The sequence below is a fragment of the Hevea brasiliensis genome, chromosome 4 (genome assembly GCF_030052815.1).
Source record: "Hevea brasiliensis isolate MT/VB/25A 57/8 chromosome 4, ASM3005281v1, whole genome shotgun sequence".
NCBI classification, from domain to species: domain Eukaryota; kingdom Viridiplantae; phylum Streptophyta; class Magnoliopsida; order Malpighiales; family Euphorbiaceae; genus Hevea; species Hevea brasiliensis.
The window spans coordinates 20,695,513-20,720,033 of record NC_079496.1 but is presented as its reverse complement, the minus strand read 5'-3'; the positions used below and the strand labels follow the sequence as shown (position 1 = coordinate 20,720,033).

At 28.8% G+C, this 24,521-nt stretch overlaps 1 protein-coding gene across 6 annotated transcripts in view; it reads right to left on the bottom strand.

Annotated features, from left to right (window-relative positions):
• Positions 1-10,049, bottom strand: part of LOC110642955 (alpha,alpha-trehalose-phosphate synthase [UDP-forming] 1) — a 44,878-nt gene extending 34,829 nt beyond the window's left edge. For 5 of the 6 annotated variants that reach the window (XM_058145556.1, XM_021795161.2, XM_058145558.1 and 2 more), the window contains exon 1: positions 9,877-10,048. The gene's annotated coding sequence lies outside the window, so the exon portion shown is untranslated. Of the gene's footprint in view, positions 1-9,876 lie in introns of all 6 variants that reach the window. The other variant, XM_058145561.1, reaches the window with a different exon arrangement.
• Positions 10,050-24,521: the final 14,472 nt, after the last annotated feature.

Sequence of the window (24,521 nt, the reverse complement as noted above, 5' to 3'; positions counted from 1 at the left end):
ATTTACAGTAAGCCACAAATTTGTAACATATGCAAGAAGGGTTAATGCTCAAAATTTTTGTGGGTCCCTGTGGTAAAGATATGCTCAACCCTTGGCCAAGTGACTGGCATCCATTATTGCTTCATCTTTTGAGGAGTCATAGTTTTGAAATACTGCTATAACATCTTATAGATTTAGCTGAAGTTGTATTCTTATTGCCAGGTAATAATTTACTATTTATCGGCTAATAATTGGTAGAGCAGAAGTTAGAGGTTAAAACCATTTCCCCTTTGGAAGGCTTAGTTTTTCTCTCTTTTAGGTACCGTTTGCTTAGAAGTTGCATGAATTCGAGGCTTAGATTATCTTAGCGGAATTAGGAGAGATTATTTTTATTGTTTTTGAATTAAGTTATTTTTCTAATTAGATTAGAATTAAGGCAAGAGAAGTATTGTAAAAAAGTTTATTTCGCCCATACAGGAGGGTGGCTTTTTGCCCATTGATAGAAGTGGCTCTTACCCAAGAAAGGAGAGGCTTTTGCCCAAGGAATAAGAAGCTTTTGCCAATGGAAGGAGAGACTTTTACTCATTATAGAGAAAAGTTTTGGCTTAAGGTGGAGAAATAACATAAAATTTCAAGATGAAGTAATTTTTGTCAATCGATCATGAATAGGCTATTGCTCATGTAGTTGAAGACACCCTCTTTTATGATGTAGTTATAGTAATAAATATATTGGGTTATATCTAGCGAAGAATGAGATAAACTAACTAATTTATTTATTATTTGCAATTTTTGTGAGTTTTCTTAGATGTAATTGAGACAATGGGTAGATGTCTTTGAGCTTGTAATTGTCCTATCAATCAAAGTAGCAAGAAGAGCTTGCAAAGAGTTGCAGCAGAGAAGTTGATTAGGAAAAGAAATACTTTAGTTTAGTATTTATTTTATTCTTTTAGTTTTGCCAGCTCAGCTATAATATAACTGGACACTTTTCTTTGATGTGTATATAAACACTGTACTCATTAATTGCAAGATATGAGATTCACACTTTTCTCAGCTGTTTACTCTATAATATGGTATCAGAGCAACGCTAGATTAGAGGCAGTTATTTTCTTTTTGGCTTCTCCTTTACGATTCTTCTCATTTCTTCTTGTCACTTTTTCAAGTTTTCTGGTTCATTAATGGCAGATTCAAGCTCATTTCAGCAAGATGTTGCTTCTAGATCTAATGTCAATCCTGTAGAAGACACTTCTTCGCCGTTTTATCTTCATCATTCTGAGAATCACAGTTCAGTAATTGTTACTCCATAACTCACTTCAACAAATTTCCATCTTGGAAAAGGTCCTTTCTCTTGGCAGTTTCTATACGTAATAAACAAGGGTTTCTTGATGGATCCATTGTTAAACCCTCACCAGAAGACTCAACATATCTACCATGGATAAGGTGCAACAATCTCATTGTGGCATGGCTCTTGAGATCAATCTCACCTCCAATTGCATCAACAATGTTTTATATGGAAGATGCAAAGCAGATCTAGGAGAAATTGCACCAAAGGTTTTCACAACCTGATGATTCTAGAATTTGTCACCTTCAACATTTGTTGTGTACCATTACCCAAGGTACAAAATCTGTGGATGCATATTTTACTGAATTAAATGGTGTTTGGGAAGAATTAAGGAATTTTAGGCCTTTTTTGCATTGTTCTTGTGGTAAATGCAATCAAGAATGTTTTCAAAGATTTGTGGAGGTTCAGCAAAGAGATTATGTGTTTAAGTTTCTTAACGAGTTAAATGAGACTTATCAAGGTTTAAGGTCACAAATCATATTGATGAAGCCTTTTCCTACCTTGGATCAAGTCTATAATATGCTTTTGTGCGAGGAAACATAAAGATCTCTCATGATGCAGACTCAAAGTTTTTCAGAAACTTCTGCTATGGCTGTCAAAAGGTCCAAAGCTGATGTAACTTGCTTTCATTGTGCCAAGCCTGGACATGTTAAGGCCAATTGTTTTTTGTTGATAGGGTTTCCTCCTAATTTCAAATTCTCAAAATCCAAGGTAGGATCTGGTAGTTTTTTTGCAAATTCTAAGCAAGCATCTGCACAGCAAGTCACAGGCAAGTGTTCTGTTGATGTTGTGGTTGATAATATTTCTAAGTTGAATCTCTCTAAGGAACAAGTGAACAAGCTAATGTCACTTCTCAATGATCAAGCTAATATCACTGTCCCTAACCCTGTTTCATTTTCATCTCCAAATCAAAATGTCTCGCAAGTGAATACTGCAGGTATACATTCTTCTATTCTTTCTGCTGCATCACATTCAATTTTTCATAAAATTCTCCTCACTGATTTTATTCAACCACCATGGATTGTGGATAGTGGTGTCACAGATCATATAATATGCAATAGTTCTCTTTTTCACACTTTTGTTTCAGTTAGTGATTCATTTGTTTCTTTACCTAATGGAGTCAAAGTCCAAGTCACAGCTGTTGGTACTGTTAAGCTCAATCCTTATCTTGTTCTTACTAATATTCTTTTAGTTCCTTCTTTTAATTTCAATTTGTTGTCCATAAGTAGACTCATTCATTCCAATCAGATATGTTGTATAATTCTTTCCAATTATTGCTTTATCCAGGTCCTTTCATCATGGATGACAATTGGATTGGCTAAGCAAAAGGATGGATTGTTCTACTTGTTGCAGCAATATACTATCTCTTCCAGTAATTGCTCCACTGTGCAGTCTCCTAATGTTTCTTTTGATACTTGGCATCATAGGTTAGGTCATCTTGCTGATGACAGATTAACTATTTTACAGTCTTTCTTTTTCCACAAATAAGTCACATCATCCTTGTTATACTTGTCCTCGAGCCAAACAAAAGAGGCTTCCTTTTCCTAAACACATTTTTGTTACTGTTTCTCCATTTGAGCTTGTGCATATGGATGTATGGGGCCCTTATTCACAAAAAGATATTAATGGAAACCATTATTTTCTTACCATTGTTGATGATTTTACAAAGTGTGTTTGGACTTTTCTTATGAAATCCAAGGCTGAAGTCTCTTTTCTTGTTCCCCAATTTTATCAATTTGTCCAAACTCAATTTCAATGTCCAATCAAACAAATCAGAACAGATAATGGCACTGAGTTTTTTTTAAATTCTTTTTTTGCTTCTCATGGTGTTTTGCATTAAACCAGTTGTATCTATACCCCTCAACAAAATGGCACTGTTGAGAGGAAACATCAGCATATTCTCAATGTAGCCAGAGCCTTGTTATTTCATTCTCATATGCCTCTTTTATTTTGGGGTCCTGCTGTTCTCACAGTTACTTATCTCATTAATAGAATACCTATGCACAAGTATAATAACAAGTCTCCATTTGAGTTGTTATATCATAAAGTTCCCTCCTACCATCATCTAAGATCCTTTGGTTGTTTGTGTTTTGCTTCAAACCTTATAGCTCACAAAACTAAATTTGATTCTAGGTCTAGAAGATGCGTTTTTCTTAGGTACCCTACTGGTATTAAAGGATATTACTTGTATGACTTGGATACTAAAACATGTTTTGCTTCAAGAGATGTTATCTTTCATGAACATGTCTTTCCTTTCTTTTGTTCTTCTGTCCTTACCCCTTCTACCAATACTTCTGATGTTCCAAATCTTGTTTTACATATTGTTCCTGATTCTTCATTATTCTCTTTTTCACCTACCGAGTCTTCTTTGCCTATTGAGTCTTCTTCATCTGGTATTCCTATTCAGTCTTCCCCTATGTCTCCAAGTCAGTCTCCATCCACTGTTTCACCTAATCTTGATCAATCCCAACCTATTGGTTCTCTTCCAGTTTTAAGAAAAAGTAATAGACAAATCAGATTGCCCTCATATCTTCATGATTATCATTTGAATCTTAAGCATCATCATTCTAATCCTTCTGTTTCATGTAGCACTTCTTATCCTCTCCACAATTATATTTCTTATGATAGACTTTCACCCTCATATCGTTCTTTTATTTTAAATGTTTCATCTACTTTTGAACCTAATACTTACCACCAAGCTGTTAAGTTTGATCATTGGCAAGAGGCAATGCAAAGTGAACTTGATGCCTTAGAGTCAAATCAGACTTGGGTTATTACTCCACTACCTCAAGGGCCTAAAGCTGTTGGATGCAAATGGGTATATAAGGTGAAATTCCAGGCAGATGGCACTATTGAGAGGTATAAGGCTAGGCTTGTAGCTAAAGGATACGCCCAAAGAGCAGGGTTTGATTATCAAGAGACCTTTAGCCCTGTAGCCAAGCATAATACTGTTAGAACATTTTTTGCACTTGCAGCTATGTATGGTTGGCATTTATCACAATTAGATGTTAACAATGCTTTTCTGAATGGCGATTTGGTAGAGGAAGTCTATATGGAAATTCCACCTGGGTATAAGGTTCAAGGGGAGTATAGGGATACATCTAATCTGGTTTGCAAGCTTCAGAAGTCCTTATATGGAATGAAACAGGCTTCCAGACAATGGAATATAAAGTTTACTGAAAGCTTGTTGAAAGAAGGGTTTCACCAGTCAAAGTCAGATTATTCTTTGTTTACTAAACAATCAAATGAAGGATTTATTGCTTTACTTGTGTATGTGGATGACATCATAATTGGAAGTAGTAACAAAGACTTGGTTGACAAGTTGAAGTCTAATTTGAGTTCATATTTTAAATTCAAGGATTTGGGAAATCTACAGTATTTTCTAAGTTTGGAAATTGCAAGATCTAGTAAGGGAATTGTGGTATCTCAAAGGAAATTTGTTTTGGAGATGCTAGAAGTGTATGGCATTCTTGGATCCAAGCCAAGTTCTATTCCTATGGAAGTTAATCTAAAATTAGTACATTCAGAAGACAGATTACTTGCAGATCCTAGTAACTATAGGCAATTGGTGGGCAAATTGATGTATGTTGCCTTAACAAGGCCAGACATAGCCTATGGTGTTCATGTTTTGTCTCAGTTCATGGACAAGCCTTCTGAATCACATCTACATGCAACCTTTAAAGTTCTCAAATATTTGAAAGCTGCACCAGGTCAAGGCTTGTTTTTATCTTCTAAATCTGAACTCAAACTTGCAGCTTATTCTGACAGTGATTGGGCTGGTTGTTGTGAAATAAGGAAATCTCTAACAGGCTTCTGCATATTTTTGGGCCAATCCTTGATCAGCTAGAAATCTAAGAAACAAACTACAGTGTCTAGAAGTTCTGCAGAAGCAGAATACAGGTCTATGGCTGCGACTACCTCAGAAGTTCTTTGGTTGATCTCCTTATTAGCAGATTTTAATTTAAAAGTTTCTCAACCTGTGCAACTATTTTGTGATAGCATGTCAGCCATCCACATTTCCAAAAACCCAGTCTTCCATGACAGGACTAAACATATTGAAATAGATTGCCATTTTATTAGGGAAAAATTTATGCTTGGTATAATATAGCCAAAGTATTTGAATACCAGAGAGCAAGTAGCAAACCTATTCACTAAAGCATTACATCCTACTCAATTTAAATTTCTTTTGAGCAAGTTGAACATAAGCAACATATATGTTCAACTTGAGGGGGAGTATCAATCAAAGCAGCAAGAAGAGCTTACAAAGAGTTGCAGCAGAGAAGTTGATTAGGAAAAGAAACACTTTAGTTTAGTATTTATTTTATTCTTTTAGTTTTGCCAGCTCAGCTATAATACAGCTGGACACTTTTCTTTGATGTGTATATAAACATTGTACTCATTAATTGCAAGATATGAGATTCACACTTTTCTCAACTGTTTACTCTGTAATATGTCTATTAATCAATGAAATAACTATTGCACATATAGTTGAAGATACTAATATATTTACTATGAGTAGTATTTATGAATTTTTTTTTTTTTGTGTAATTAGAATAATGGGTAGATATATTTAAGCTTGTAATTGTTATTTATTTGATGATAGTGGAAGAACGGCATACAACACGTAAATATTAGTATTTTGTATGTTAGATTTATTTTTTTATAATTTACACGCTTTCATAGTTCACAACAAATTCCTATTTTTGTGTTTTTTCTAAATTGTATGGATTCCTTATTAGATTAGGATTGGGAACACTGACACTATAAGACTTTCGCCCAAACAGGAGAATAAATTTTACCTAAGAAAGTAAAATTTTTTGCCCAAAGAATGAGAGGCTTTTGCCCATGAAAAGAGAGATTTTTGTCCATTATAGAGAAAGGCTTCGATATAAGGTAAAAAAAGGGACATAGAATTCAAGATAAAACAATTCTTATCCATTGATAAATGAGTTGTTACCCACGTAGTTGAAAACACTCTTTTATGGTGTGTGTTATAGTTAAGTAGTAAATATATTGAATTATTTTTAGAGGTGAATGAAAGAGACTAACTAATATATTTACTATAATCAGTAATTCTTGATTTATTTGATGATGTTAAAAAAAAATTCCCATGAATGTAGCCACATATTAAGGGCTAATTATTAGATACATCAGAAATATTAAAAAATAGTGTTCTCTCTCTCACAAAAAAATGAGTCTTTCTTATAATATGAAGAGTGCATCCCACATGATTATAAAAAATGGTGCACCTGCACCGGGTGCACCTAATAATATCTCCATATTAAAGGGTTGAACAACTTATTTTGTAGTTTACTTATAAACTCTAGTTTCCATATTAGCTAAATTGAAGAAAATTTTATTAATTAATTATTCAATTGCTTTAAATTATAATTAAATTATTAATTTCTAAATTATGTATATGTAAGTCAATATATTAACATATTTATTCTATATACCTATAATTTTATATAGCACATACATATAATTTTGTTTTATTTTTTTTCACTACCTCTATTCTTTTTGGTTATTAATATTATTGTTGAGAATAATATTAATATTACTAAATAAAAATAATATTTAAATATATTATATTTCAATAATACATTAAGAGGGTAGAAAAAAATTTTAATATTTTAAAATGATGAAACTAATTATATGATTTAATCAACCTTAAACAATTTCATATCTTTAATTTATATTTTTATTATATTACTATATTTTTATTATTTTTACTAAGAAATTTTCATTAAAAATTTGAGAAATAAAAAGTTTATTCTACATGAAAAAAATAATAAAAAATTTAGAGTAATTAATAATAAATTTAAAATATTATTTTATTTTCATATATTAAAATTAAAATTATTATTAGCCACGTGCGAAAGTACAAATAATTCTCCTAGTTACTATTTAATTCCTGTGTTATGTTAAAAATAATACATATGTTTCCTAAGTTTTAAAAGTCAATGAGAAGGTTTGTGCAACACAGTTATGCACGATTCTTGGGGTCCAAAACTAAATCTAGTTGAAGAATCGTGTTGAACCAAACTTATTTTGAATATTTTGATTTGATTCTTATTCTTCATTAAAAACCAAACCGAAAATCAATTTTATACATATATTTTTCTATAATTTTTTTAAAAATGTATTATATACTTTCAATATAATTATATATTTATATGCAATTAAGATTTTAATATATATATATATATATATATATATATATAAAGACGGATCCACAGTGAGGTAATGGCCACTTGCCTCACAAATTTGTCATCCTTCAATATTTGAAAGCAAATTAATCAAAAGAATTTTAATAATAAATTCAAAATATAAAAATATTGAAAAAATTGTGAAGTAATAAAAGAATATTATTCTAAACTTGCTTTTATCTTTGAACATAAAATAATTATGAACATTTTGCATATACATACATACACATATTCACGCGTGTATGAGTGTATATGTATATTGTCCCACTAACATAAATTTCTGGATTTGTCTCTATGTGTATATATATATATATATATATATTATTTGCCATTTCTCTATAATTTTTTAATAATTTTAATTATAAATACAATAAAATACATCATATATATTATATAAGTGCGCTATTTTATATATATATATATATGATAAATATATTTGTATCTTATAGTTAAAAATTATATAATTAATAAATAGTTAAAAAATATATTGTATGATATATTTATATTACTATATAACATGATATGATCAATCCTATATTATATATTTACCTTATAGTTAAATGTTATATAATTTTAAAATAGTTAAAAGATATATCATATATTAATAACGTATTTCAAATGTTAAATGCTAATTAAGTTTTATATTTTATGGAAACAATTGCATAAAATTATTTAAAAAATTGAGAATCGAACTGGAATCATATCGAAATTGAAAAGTCGAGAATCGAACTAAACTAGAACCAAAATAGCAAAGGCTCATATTGTCCTTGAAAGTATAAAAAAACTATTTAAAATAAATTATATATATATATAACTTAAATGTTAAATAAAAGTTATTTAAAAATAATAATAATTTAAATTTATATTAAAAAAAGTATATGTTAATCACACTTCTTGTGATCATAACCCGTTAAATATGCAAGTTGAGATGAGCTTAAATATTATAATCAGGGATGTGTGGTTATGGTTCGATTTGGAATTTGTTTAAGAATTGGAATCGAATTGAAATTTCAATACGATTTTAGTTTAGTTCTTCATTGTTTCAATTCCAGTTCGGTACGGTTCTTAGTTTTTTAGTTTCAATTTTAATTCAATTCTTAAAATAATTTTATTTAATTATTTTTTAAAAAACTCATATTTGAATTAGCATTTAAGTTTTAAATTGGATTATTAATACATAATATATCATATTTTATATTTTTTAGCTATTTTTAAATTATATAATCTTTAACTATAAGGTGTATATATAATTTAGGATTAAATATATTATATAATATAATAGTAGAAATATATTATATAATATATATTTTAACTATTTATTAATTATGTAATATTTAACTATAAGATTCAAATATAATTAAGAATATATACATATATAGTAAAATAGTATGTTTATAATTAAAAATTATAAGGTAATTTAATATATTTATAACTAAAATTATTAAGAAAATATAGAGAGATGAAATATAATATTAGTTTATATTTATTTCATAATTATATATATAGATATAAATATATATAATTATATTAAAAGTATATAAAAGATTTAAAAAAATATAGAAAATATGTATAAATTTTATTTTCGGTTCGATTTCAGATTTCGATTCAGTTTTTAGTGAAAAATCAGAAGAACTAAATTATCAAAATAATTTTAGTTTGATACGGTTGCTATCGATTTAATATAATTCTTTGATTCAATTCAAAACTCAAAAACCATGCACAATCCTAATTATAATAGTCGATTCTATCATTCTATATATCAGCTTAAATTTTTTTTTTTTAAATGTTATATGATATGATATTTTAAAAATATACATATTTCCTTCTCTACTCTACAAAAATATCATATATAGTTTTTTTTTTCAAATCATTTTAATGATGATTGAGGAATTAAATACAGTTCAAATTAACTGATAAATTTTAGTTTCATAATAAGATATTAAATTTAAAATTTAATCAAAATTATAAAAAAATGTAATTCAAATTTAAATATTTTTTTTAGTATTTCATCGAAAGTGTATTAAATGATTTTATAGACTTAGGAATAAATTTTGATTCTCAAATTTCACAATCCAATTTAATTAAGTCTTACATTAACAATTCAATTCAGTTGGATTAAAAAAAAAAAAAAAAGCCACTCTCCTTCCAATCTAATAAAATTTAATTTCCATCCCAATTCCCAATAGGCTTTTCGCACATCACAAGCCAATATGCGATCAAAACCACCAAATGGCAAAACGAACTCATGATTACACTATTATCACATCGGATTTAGCATCCAAAAGAAAATTTAAAAAAAAAAATCCTAGCAACAATGAATATTAAAAGAGATTGAGAAAAGGTATTAACCTCGAGGTTGAAGATGCAATTTATGGTGATCAATCTCTAAGCTTTGCTCCGATCAGCGAGCACTGCTCCCAAGTTAAAACAATTTAGAGAGAGAAAGAGAGATCGCAGAGAAAGAAAGGAATTTAGAGGGAGAGGGAGTAGGAAATTGAAATGGAAATGAGAGAAATTAGAAATAGAGGTATCAAAAGAGAAGGGATATTACTTTGACAGGCAAGGCATGGTTCGCTTTTTTTGGCGCGTAAAACAGAGAGAGGGAGAGAAAAAAAGAGAAAGGCGTGTTTGGGTTTTGCCCAATCATCTGGAGGGAATTTGTTCTTTTTTTTTTTCTTTAGAATTTATTTATAGAGATTTCTTTTCAATGTAATGTATAAAGGCATTCCCAACAACTTCATTAATTCCTTATAAATGCTGATTATTTGTAAATGAATTTTAATATTGGGTATTTTATGTATAAATTATAAAAATTCATTTTGAAATTAATTTAATGGCAATAAAATTTTAAATATTTTCTTTTTTTTATTTTTGAAATCTATTTTGAAACTTGATTTAATTGGGCCTAGCTAGTGATAAAATTATAATTAAAAAATATTATTTTATCACCTATTTACTAAAAACAATTAGTTAGAATTAATTTTATATATGTCCTTCCAATGCTAAAATAAAATTATTTTTTCATATAAATTGAATAAAATAAAAAATTTAAAATATTAATAAATTTAGTTAAACTTGATTAATTTTTTATTTCTCTTATTAAAATTAAAAGGCAATTTTAGTATGTAAAAATAAAATTACTCCATTTATTATTTGAAAGTCACGAATTCATTACAAAAATAACTTTTCTGCAAATTAAGATAATACGTACATTAACTCTCTCTAGAGCTCGCAAATGAGAAATATTTTATACTTTAGGAATTTTTTAAAATTTTTTATTAAATTTAAATTTAAAAAATTTCATAATTAAAAAAATATTCACTAACTTATCAGTTAATGAGTCTATGAGTCTATTTGATATTGCTGAAGTGGCTGTTATGAAAATTATATTTTAAATATATTAATTAAAAATAATTTAAAATTAAATTTAATAATTTTTAATTATAAAAATATAATAATAAAATTATTTTTTAAATTATTTTTTTAACAGTATATAAAAATATTTTTATTTAAAAAAATAATTTTAGCCTTTAACTTTAATATCAAATAAATATTATATTTAATTAAAAAATATAATAAAAATATTTAATTACCGAAAATTAAAAGGCAATTGATTCTCTTGAAGTGTCTAGCGATTAAAGATTTCTCAACTCTTGTGCATGGGGGGGTTGATAGTGATGCCTTTGTTTGGGTGTCACGTGAGCTCACATCTTAAAGCACCAACTTTTTCTTCTGTTCCTTTTTATTGTCTAGCTCTAAATAGTATTTATTTAATTATTGCATATGTCCTTCTGCCTTTGCTCAAAGCATCTCAATTCTCAACACCAACATATACTTTTGCTGAGATTCCCATTTGATTTGTCTAAAATAATAATAATGAATAATAATAATGCCAAAAAGTATGCTTCTTCTAAAGATTGCTTTTGATTCGCTCCTCTTTGCACAAAGAGAAGTCCTTTCTGTCTTGTAAATACACTGTTTTGAGGACGCCTCCCAACAAACTTGTTGATTTTTCCATACTGCGCTAATCAAGTCTGAGATTTTAACTCTTTAGTATGCCTAATTCAATGATTAGATCCAAATCAATTATATGAAATATACAAAAGTTAATGAGTGCATAAATTAAAAAATTACTACTTTTTATTTAAATATAATAAATTGAGTAATAGCTTATAAATTATACGACTAATAAGAGATAATTTTTTCATTTAATAATTCTTATGATAAATATAGGTAATACAATTAAACTTCATATCCCTTCACTTCTTATATTTTCTTATAATAAATTATAAATTTGTCACTATATATTATCTCACATTAATTTGAGATAAGGTATTTATATTATATATCATATATAGGCAAATCTTCTTCCCTTGAGTTGGTTTTTGGGATGGAATTATGACTGATCTATTTTCTCTATATACCAATAGAATCTACCCTATTTCAATGTTAAGTCATTTATAAATGTGTTTACTTGTAAACTTCATACTTCAGATATTCATATCTGAGTATGTCATCTCACGTTGATTTGAGATAAGGTATTTATGCTATAAATAAGACTTTGACAAACTTCTCCACTTAAGCTAACCTTTCCAGTAGAGTAAAATTCATTTCATTTCTCTACATGCTCAGACAAAATTAATTAATGATTAGGTCCCATAGCTTAAAAACTGAAATAGTCCATAAAATTTAATTTTGTTAATAGTTATCCTCAATCAATTTTTTCAACATGTCACCCTACTCATACTAGTAAATAATGGTCAAATAGAAAAGTCGAGATTTTTATTCCCATAATACCCTCTTTTGTATCCATTATTCGCACATTCATACTCTGGTAGGTGAACCTGCCAACTACTCTCTCTCTCCCTCCCTTAGCACTCACCATCAAAGATCACTCCACACTTTAATTGATTTAAAAAAAAAAATAAATTAAGAAAATATTCATCACATATAAGGACAAGAATATTGTAATTTAATTACTATGGTTAAAAAAATAACCCTAAATAATAACACACAAAGTAGGACATGATCATATAGGCCTTCCCATAAATTTTCAAAACTTTTGAACTTCAAGAAAAATTATTTGATTTTTCATTTATTTTCATGAAAATAATTTCAAAATAAATATTTTTATATTTTAAATACACAGTTTTCATGCTCGAGCCAAGAGTGGCATCAGGTAAAGCCCTCCTAACAATAACGACTCCAAGATTTGAGTCCCTGACTTTAGAGGTAAAATTCGCTTATGCATTAACTCCACTCCATTGATCTAACAACTTGTTATTCAAAATATATCTTTTTTATATAATAAAAATAATTTTTATTTTCCCAATAAATAGGAAATAAAATGTGGGTTCCAAATGTGATAATTGTCCTCTAAAAACCTTCGCACACATCCGAAGCACTGACTGTGCATGTGAAGGAACTCCTCTTCCACCAAACAACAAAATTATTGTCATTCCCCCAAAATGGCATGTCGTGGACATGAAACGACATGTCGTTTCTCATAGATGGTAGCGCGTTTGTTGTTTATACGGACTAGGCATTGACATGCCACTTCACTTGTCACACACAGCATGTTGTGGACTTGATGCCATTTGGGTTGTTGCTTGATATATGGCTATAGATTTTATTTTTTTACATCAATTAGCTCATAAAATAAAGGAAATTCTGCCGAATTTTTAATTCGATCTTTAGACATCTAATTGCTAGTGTTAAATTTGTTTATGATGTGCTATTAATGATTACTTTTGCATATGTGTATGGGTAATCTGATCTGACCATCTTCTTCCTCCTAGCTAAACCATTAGCTACGAAGTCATCTAGCCCATGAGTTGATATATAACATTGATATTACTTATATTTTACCATTCTTATGCATCATTTTGTATATATTTATAATATTTATGTGCATTGTTTTAATTCGATCTTTGGACATCTAATTGCTAGTGTTAAATTTGTTTATAATGTGCTACTGATGATTACTTTTGCTTATGTGTATGGGTAATCTGAACCGACCATCTTCTTCCTCCTAGCTAAACCATTAGCTATGAAGTCATTGAGCCCATGAGTTGATATTTAACATTGATATTACTTATATTTTACCATTCTTATGCATCATTTTGTATATATTTATAATATTTATGCGCATTGTTGAGATAGTGAGTGTAAAATAGGCTTTGAGGCATAGTGAATCACTATCTTCAAAGTATTAATTACTCCTACTTGATTACTGTAAAATTATGACAATATACCTCTAGGATATATCAAAACTTGAAATCTGCAACTAGCAACTTCTGAATATTTCTCTTAAGAACTTTTTATACGAACAGATTTTAGAGAGACCAAAAGAGAAAAAGAAGAAATAGAAGTAATGCATATGAATTGAAAAACTCATCCATATTTATAGACAATAGAAAGTCATGACATATTTTCTAAATAAAAACATCTGTCTATTTCTAATAGACACGACTCTTTATTTTAAATCGGCACCTCTTCTAACAGTTTGTAACTGTTTATGTGTAATAGATATGTTTATTTATTACAGGCACATCTATTTACTAATAAACACATCTGATTGTAATTTAAATAATTATTTTATTTTTTATACATATGTATCAAATGTCATAATAGAATAATATATATTTATTTAAATATATATAATTTTATATATTTGATTTTTTCTCTCTTTACTATCTAACATAAAAGCTATTTATAACAATTAGGACACAAATTGTAGTAACATTAAATTGTTGATATTATGTTTGTGTAAATGACTTGTATATGTTTATAATACCAGGATATGGATATGGACGGGATAAAACTACCTTCGCATAGGTTTGGTGGCACCCACGTGATGGATTTAAGATTAGGTTTGAACTATGGTTCACTAGCATGCATTGGATTGAGAGAAATGACACAGAGGTCAGTTTCTATATACTTGTATATTGGATTGTGGGTGCATCTGTAATTCCAGATAATCCCTATATTATGATGTGTATTGTTATACATTTTATAATTAGAACAACATTAGATGTTAGGTTAGTTATAGAGGCTATTTATACGTGTTTACACCAAAAAAGAATCTTTTTTTTTTTTTTTGTCTTCAGGACCAATATTAATTAAATTATATATTTTTTATTTATTTAATTAATTTTATTCCATTAATTTAATTAAGTAAAGGGCTAACATAAATTAGTAGATAAATGTGGGTAAAGATAAATATCAAGAAGGAGTTAGCAGATAGACGGTTAACTAAGAGAACAGTTTAAAGAAATTACCTAATGAAGTAGGGAGTTAAGAGAAGTTATAAGTAATGGATAAGTAACTGCCAATAATGGCAGAACGTGAATGTGACCTTTGAACTTCCAAAATCTTCAAGGTACCTATAAGTAGAACAATAAATGTCAGATGTACAGCTACATGAATACGCCCAACAACTCAGCCAACAACTCAATTCAACAGCACAAATCAACAATCCAATAACTCTAGCAGTTCATTCAATCTAAAACTCCAACAGTCAATTTGTCCTTTACATTTATTGTCAATTTCAATTTTAAGTAATTTTTAATTTTTAAACTATTACATTTTACTTTTTAAAAGTTTTGTAATTTCCTTCAACAGTCAATACGGTCTTACTTTTTAATTTTAGTTATCTTTCATACTCACATTACATTTAAAGGTGAAACTGCATTCAGTGTAATCAAGTTCTCATAATCATTTAATTCAAAAATTAGAAAGCGTAATCCCATAATCGATATACTTAGTATCTGACACACTCGTATTCAAGCTATTTATCAGCCAAATTGTTTTTATAACAAATAATATGTTCAATATCAGACTCCACAAGTCAAATGCTCATTCTTGTTTAACTTTGTTTTTTTCTAGGTGATAGTAATATGAACATTTTCTTTTGTGAGTCACTCTTGCATCTTGCATCTTTTTAGATTGTTGGCCTAAAAACTTACTTATTACCTTACAGAACTTTGCAATATACATGTATTATGTATATTTATGATTACGGGTGACTGTTTATAGTTATATGTGGATATGTTAGATGAGTGAGGCTCCCCAAAATATGATGATTTTGTTATTATGTGTCTGATATTAAGATTGAACTGAATTCCCTAATTATAATATTATTATGAATGTTTATGGATATCAAAATTTAGTCTATCTCTTTGTATTATATATTATATGCATACTTATATATTGAATTACATAGATCAACTTGTGAAATCATTATTCAAATATTGACAAAAAAAAAAGAAATCATTATTCAAAATTGAAAATAACAATTAATAATTTATTGCTAACAAGATGAAAAATACACCTTTTCTAATTTTAATTTTAATTTTTTTATTTATCTATATTGACCACACATTTTCTTTCTTCCTCCACTCGTAGAATATAAAAATTATTAAAAAATTGTTTTTATTCAGATAAAAAACAAATTGTATTTTTTTTATTGATTTGAATGAGTTGAATAAAATTGTAATTAATTTAATAAATCTTAAATTAAATTATATATTTAAAATTAAAAATTTAGATAAAATTATAAATTAAAAAAGAAAGAAAGACGAGATATGAAACAGAAACCTAAATCGGACCCCATGGTAGGGGACAAAATGTGAAACACTTGATACGAGAAGATCACGTTGCCTAAAACGTACAAAAGACTGCAAATAGTGATCAATATGGGATCTTTTTGATTCCCTCAACGTACAAAGAGTGCACGGTGGCGATTAACACAATTGCCTGTGTCTTTTTCAAAACCCACTCCACAAATTAAAGTGCCTTATCCCGTATAGAGAGAAACAGTGGCTATGAGATTCCATTCTTAGAGTCCACTCCTTTTTTTTTTTTATATATATATTTAATTGATTTCAATAATAATTTTAGCTCCATTTTAAAGATAATAATATAATCAAATTAAAGCTCATTAATACTCTTTTCTTTTTAGTAAAGTTTTCAATTGATACTTTATGACCGACACAATATAATTTTTAATTATAAAATATCATTTAAAATGATATTTTCTATTATCTTTAACTTAATTAAGAAAAGATAATTGATATCAATATTTTTAATATTATTTTTTTTTCTTCTTAAATAGTACAAATTACTAAGGAAACACTAATTAAACTAATTTTTTTATTATATTATTTTAATAAATAGTTTTCATTTGACATTATTTTAGTCAATTCTTTTATTAATATTATTTAATAATAAATCATAATTATTATTGGAAAAACTTTTACTAAAAATTAAAGGAGTTGTTAGTGAGGTCCTCAAATAACTAATATCATACCCCTTGAACTAAGATCCGTTGTCTCTCTCTAAACTAGACATAGCTAGGCCAAGTGGATGGTCACTCTTGAGGACCTAATACTAGGTAAGCACTCCATCATTTTCAAGAGCTAGCTAGCTGGGGAGATGGACAACTGGACGAAAATGGCGAAAGAATCAGCAAAATCCTATGCTGTTAGACATATGCGTGTTTGTGTGTGTGTGTGTGTGAACTGAACCCATTGCGGATAAAGCGTTATGGATGTGACCCAGAATTGCCGGTTGGAGAAGGAGCACCTTCATTGTACATGGGGCAATGTTCCCACCCGCCTTTTCTATGCCCATCCGCCTTTTCTCCACCTTCACATTGTCTCTCTTTCATCGGTATGTTAAAATTTGATTATTTAGTTGGAAATAATCACAGATGGAATTAGAAGGTTATGTATAAAGCATCTGCAAAAAAATTACTTTATTTAAATTTAAAATTAATTAATATTTTTAAAATTTAAATCTGACTCAAATTCAATTAAAATTTATTTTTAGCTATTTGAATCTATCACAAATCTAATTATTATTATTCAAAAAATATATGTATCAATTTAATTTTATATATTTTACTTAATAATCTAAATAAAAATTATTTTTTATTAATAATTTATATTTTAAAAATTTAATAATTCCATACAATATTGAAATTCTATTTTATTTCAAATAAAAATATAAAAATTTTAAATATTATTATAAAAGAAGAAGTTTTGAATTGGCAGACTTTAAATGCCAAAGCTCAAAAAAATTTCTTTGAGAAGATTGACTCAAAGATTGACTTGGTAGTTAGTCAAACTCGGTTAACAAAAATTAAGGTTGATACTTTGTCAACTCAAGTTCATCAATTGTATGTGAATCCCAATCTCAGATTAGTCAGCTTGACATGATTTATAAAAAAAGATTTGGACAAGACTTTATACAAAAAGAGTTAGAAATCAAAATATTGAAATCTCATATTACTCAAATAGAAGCAGACCTAGCTTATCACAAATAAACCCATACACCTGTTGACAATCTATTTTCCCTAAATCATCCATGACTTTTGGACCCTCTATTTTTAATACTTCTCCTAAACTATCCTAGGAAACTTCCACACCTAAATAATCATCTTTTAATCCTTTTCAATCACAATCCCAACCATCAAAAAACATTTCTTCATCTGAATCAATGGAGGAATAAAAGCCTTTTCCAAAAGACCACAAAAATAAAACCTATATATCCTCAAGACCCATCTCCTTAAATGACTATTCAAATACCACAATCTTAGACATAAGAATTTTATGAATCTTCAAAGGAAGAATATTCTGATTTTGAGCCTGAAACAAACCTGATAGATATTACTAATCTTGTCATGGCTACTTCCACTGAGTCTAATGCAAATGAAATCCCTCAAGAAACTATAAAAGAAGAAACATATCTTGGCCAGACTTCACAAGTAAGATCTTATACTCGTTCAACTGGTGGACCATGGTTTACACTTAATGATGTTCCTCTATCAAAATGGAGAAAAAGAATGCTTGAATTTGAGTCTGGATTGATTTGCAGCTAACCAAGCCTGATGCTCAATTATCGATAATTCTTCAAGAATTTAATGCTAGAATGACTGGATCACTCCGAGATTGGCTCCCTTTCTTGGGACAATACAAATAGCTTTAATTTTACCAAATGCCAGACACTCAAACCTTCCTAGAAACTATCCATTTAGAGTTCTTTTGAAAACATAGACCTAGCAGAACAACAGAAGAGGCAAGATTTTTTTTAAAATGAAGTGTTGTTCCTTGAAAAGGAAAGATCTTGAGTTCCACTACTAGTGAATGTCCTAGCTCTTTTATAGGCTCGGTTGACTGCATGATGTTAATCACAAAAGCATGCATATTGCCTTTCTCCTTGAATAGATACAGTCTAATTTGTATCGAACGATTCAAGCTGGTAGGGAATTAACACAAATCTCTATTGGAGAGATTCACTAGATGACCCCTGTCCACTCTTGAGAAACTATGTGAGCATAGAAAGTTGTTCAAAAAAATTATAAACAAGACCAAGTCTTTACAGAAAGCCAGCAAAAAGTCCCATCTTCAGATTAAATGTAAAGAAAAAGCCTATGCTTGCAAAAACAAGAAGAAATTTCATCAGAAGAAGTATATGCATAAGTTAGAGAAAGGCCCCAAAAAGAGAGCTTTTCAATTCTTTGGGAAGAAACCCATTCGAGGCAAAACAAAATCAAGCAGATGTTTTATCTATGGAAAGAAAGGTCATTTCTCTAAAGAATATCCTCAAAAAAAAAAAAAAAAAAACAGCAAAAATGATCCAATAAATCTATTAGAGTACTCATTTGGATATGGAAGATGCAGATATTGAATCCTTATTCTCAGAGCAAGATGAAGCTGACAAAGAAACTATCTTTGCTCTTGAGATTGCTGAATCAGAATCTACATCATCCAACAATACTGATATAGACGTCTCTGGTATAGAATTTATAAATATTCATGCTGCTTCTTTATGCTCTTCAGCTTAACCAGCTATTCCAATTTCTTTAGTCCAGATTCATGTTCTCCCATCAAAATATGAGTGACCTGTTTCTGCCATTGGATTTATTAATACCGGCGCTCATAAGAGCATGATGAATCCTGTAGTTCTTCCTAAAAAAAGCTTGGATTCTTCATTCTAAATACTTTCGTGCAACAGATATAAAGGTATTCAGAACTAATCTTATTACAAAGAAACCCATTGGAATACAGTTTTTCCCTAACTGTATTATCTGGACAAAGGTGATTGGCACAGACCTTCCTGATAAAGACTTATTGATCGGTTTTGATGTATATCAACAAGCTCAAAAGCTTCAAATTTTACCCACTGAGATAAAATATAAAAGGTTTTTTTAAACCTTTTGCCACAATTCAGAAAATGTTCTCACTCTCAAAAGCTCCTCCAGACTTTCAAAAGTATAGGGATCTTCTAATGCCTTCTTGTGCGGACTCTCATGCAAATTTTTCTCATCCTACATCATTATGGAAAAATGAAAAGTTCTTTATTAAGATTTCCTTTAAGCTTAATGAAGACATTAATCCCACAAAGGCAACTCATCCTAGAATGACTCCTTCAGATATCTCTTCGGCCAACAAGAATACTAGCAACTCCTTCAATAAGGCCTCATTGAACCCACAAAACTTAGCATGGGTGTGCCAAGCCTTCTACATATAAAAAAGATAAGAAAAACTCAAAGGAAAGAAAAGGCTCATGATTAATTATAAGCCTTTAAATCATTTTTTGAGAGATGACAAATTTCCTCTACCCAAAATTAACTCTCTGTTCACTCATCTCCAGGAGGCTCACATATTTTCAAAGTTTGACCTTAAAGCAGGATTTTGGCAATTGGGTAATAACCCAAAAGATCAATACAAAACAACTTTTTGCATTCCAAATTCCTAGTACCAGTGGACTGTTATGCCATTTGGGCTTAATGTGGCTCCATCCTTGTTTTACAAGGCAATGATTCAGATTTTTGAATCCATCTTATATAGTGCCTTAGTCTACATTGATGACATCCTATTATTCTCAAAAGATATCTCAGCCAATAAGAAATTTCTGGCCTAGTTCCAAGCTTTAGTCCATAAGTATGGGATCATGTTGTCTGAGAAAAAGAGTTATTTGGCTCAGACCAATATTGAATTTCTAGGAATGCAATTTGAAAATAGAAAATACCATCCTGGACCCTACATTGCTCAGGAGTTATTAAAGTTTCCAAATAAGGATCTGACTACCAAATAAATCCAACAGTTTCTTGAAATTGTTAACTATCTGATAGACTTTATTCTACATGTGTCTATATACACTTCCCTCTTGTCAAAGATGTTGAAAAAACAGGCCCCTCCTTGGAGCACTGCACAAATGACAACTGTACAAAAATTAAAGAAGATCACACAGAATCCACCCCCCTTAAAGATCCCTGGCACAGGAAAAAGGATTTTACAGATTGATGCTAGTAATGAATATTAAGGAGCTGTTCTTCTCAAAGAAATAAAAGGAAAATGATATATCTGTGGTCATGCTAGCGGATAGTTCAAAGACTCTGAAAAATATTACCATAAAGTCTATAAATAAATGCTAGCAATAAAAATTGTATAAAAAAAATTTGAATTCCATCTTATAGGGCATTGTTTCTTGATCATTATGGATAACTCATCCTTTCCCAGGGTACTAAACTTTAAAAATAAAAGCCTTCCTGAATCATATCTCTTAAGATTAAAAAATTGTTTTTCCAAATATGAATTTACTGTCCGCATATAAAAGGAGACCTCAACTTGATTCTTGATCTCCTCACCTGACCACCTTCTATCCAACTTCTTACTTCTCTTCAAACAATTCCTCTCATCTTTATGGCGAACTCCTCCAGCTCCTCTAAAACTCAAATACCACAATTTCTCATCCCTATAATAGAAACATTTCCACCTGAATGCACATCAACAATAACCCTGTCCCAAATGATTGAATTTGTAAACAACCATCTCTTTCATTTTCAAAACTTATCCAATGTCCTCAGACAATATAAAGACAGCTAGACTCAGTTCTATCTTGATGCTCTATTTCTCATAGTTTTCTGTTTTAGTCCCTCAGATGACCTGCTGTTTTAAGAAAAATGATTCTTATGGTGTATGATGACTCTCTATGCCATTAGTTTCAAAGTTCCCACCATTCCTATGTACTATTTCTTAAATGACAACCAGAAAAAAATAATCTGGAATTTTCTTGAATGGTTCAAGCCAATCCCTCAATGTTGCAATAACTTAAAAAAGATCATCAATCACTGTGGTCTATGGCATAGATCATCAGATGATGGTAAGAAATTCTGCTCACTGTTCATTCTGCATCGTCCTTTCTTCAGAAATCCTGAAGGGATGCTCTGGACTCAAAATTCAGTATATTTCAAGTCTGTCACCATAAGAGATCCCTTCATTGTCCTTAGAAAGAAAATTATAGCTTATCTCCATGAGCTCAATCACTTCAGACCAAAGGCTCAAATTTTGGAATCAACTTCTATAGGTCCAAAAGTAAAGCCTGAAGAAGTCCAAACTATAGTTCAGAGATATGACAAGATTCACAGGATATGAACACTGAAACCAAACCCTTCGATGAGCCTAGAAGCTCCTAGAAGAAGAATTTGTATGGCAAAGACATCGATTCTGATGACTCAGATTATTACAGTAATAATTTAAGTCTTAGTTAGAATTCCTTCTAGACATAACAGAACCAAAGGATGCCCATAAAATCCAAAATTAAGCCCAAAGACTATACTCTCACAAGCTTCACAGTATATAGCCTGTGACAGAAGCCATCAGAACCCCATGTGAATTGACAGTAAACTGTCCTCCTGAAGCTGGAAAGATATATATCTATATAATTAATTTCAGTTAGATAAGTTATTTGTCTTTATATATGACTTAGTTAGGTATAAGTCATGTGCCTACCTAACTAGTTTTCAAATATAATAATTAATAAAAAAAAGAAAATTTAATTAAATTGTATTTTCATAAAATTTTATTTTTTTAAAAGAAAATTCAGTGTTAAATTGACATAGTTCATTATTCGGTTTAAACGTGAAATTTGATGAAACCATTTTGCTCAAAATTTAGTAAATTTGAAATTGAATGTGCAACGTGACTATCATATTTATTTATTTTAATGTAATCTGTATGCTTTTTGATTCCCCTAAGGATCTCTCTAGAAAAGTGTGCCAAACATTGATTTTGAAATTATATTTTAAATAAAATTATAAGTTTAAAATATACTCATATTAAAATTTATAATTTTAAATTTAATGAGATTACTAAATTAATGATAAAAGACATGTGCAAATTATTCATTTTCTATCCAATTACTTGAAGAGGCTCCTCCTTATGCTCTTTCTTGCTGAGGTCCAATCAAAGATTGTAATCCAGTCCACTCTGAAAATTATTGAAAATAAATAAAAAAATCAAATTTAAAATTGAATTGAGTCAAATGAATATACTATTTAATAAATATTAAATTGATGTTACATAACTAATAATTATAATAATTTGATAATAATATTAAGTTAATGTTAAATTTAATGCTAATATATTTAATTATTTATAAATTAAATTTAATATATCTACTTTTATATCAAAAGTATATCATTTTAATTAACTTGTTTAATTTGCTTTTAAATTCTAATTAATATTTCTTAATTTTTAATGGACAGTCATTTCTTAAAATTGATTATTCAAAAATACATATAATAAATATATATTTACTGTTACATTCTGAATGACAAAAATTATAAAATAAGGATATTTTATTTTATATTTTTCTTAGCAAAAGGTTGTCATTTATCACTAACCAATGACTTAATTATATGAAATGTATAGCTGCATTAAAAAAAAAAAAAAAAAACCTCGATTAACCTATGACTTAATTATATGATTGGATAGACCGACTTCTGATTGAATTTCACGTATTTTGACTAATTTTTTAATTTTTAATTTTTAAGAGTAATTTTAACTATAGATTCAGTTCTTCTTTTGATTTTTCCGTATAAACAGTTGAGTTTCAAAATTATTGTCCAACTATACCATGACTGGTCGGAGTCCTCCAAATCTGATTTAAATATAATAATACTCATATGATACCGAGATATAAAATGCTACTATGGCCAAACAAATATCAAGAGTTTGCCCTTTTGTATTATTATATAAAAATAGATTTGAAGGATCACAGAAGTAGATCAATGATATAGTATTTTTTCTTATACAAGATCTGTTAAAAGTAACAAGTGTAGAACATACCGTGCCTTAGTAAAGAATTATATGAATAAGATAAAATTTTTAACTTTCAAAAGAGGGGGAAAAATTTAGAAAGCCATAAGATAAAGAAGCTGGAATATTATTTCTTGTAAGTCAGTGACAAGTGTAGAACATACCGTGCCTTAGTAAAGAATTATATGAATAAGATAAAATTTTTAACTTCCAAGAAAGGGGGAGAAATTTAGAAAGCCATAAGATAAAGAAGCTGGAATATTATTTCTTGGTAAGTCTTGCTACAAATGAAACAAAAGCTATCTTTCTATAGAAGGAGAGCTGAAACTATTACAACTACTTTTCATACAGACACATATGTACCTAATAGTTAAGTAAGAACATCTAAAAAATAAGAACATAATTTTCTTATTTGAAAAATTAAAATTTTATAATAATTTAATTTAATTAATTTCTTTTTTTTATCGGTTCTCAAACTGTCAAATTCTTTTTAACTTAAAAAAAAAAATCATTTTAAAAGAAAAAAGAAAATCAATCATGATTGCTTGCAAATTCAATTAAATTCATTTCTTACAAATAATAATTTATTTCAAAGGAAACTAAAAAGTAAAAGAATTTAATTATTTTTAATATGTTTTAAAAAAATCATTTAAAAAAAATAAAATCATACAAAAAAAATATATAATCGTGTGATAATTAAATTCTTTCCTTGGAAACAAATAGTTAATAGTACAAAATTAATAACAGCTTTACATGATGCATGATTCATCAAAGTTAAAATTTCCTATGAACAGATTATTGCAAAATGCAATCAAGCCGTGAAAACTTTGTTCAGAAACATTTGCTGTTTATGAGGAAATTTGTCCAAACAATAATGATCACTAACTA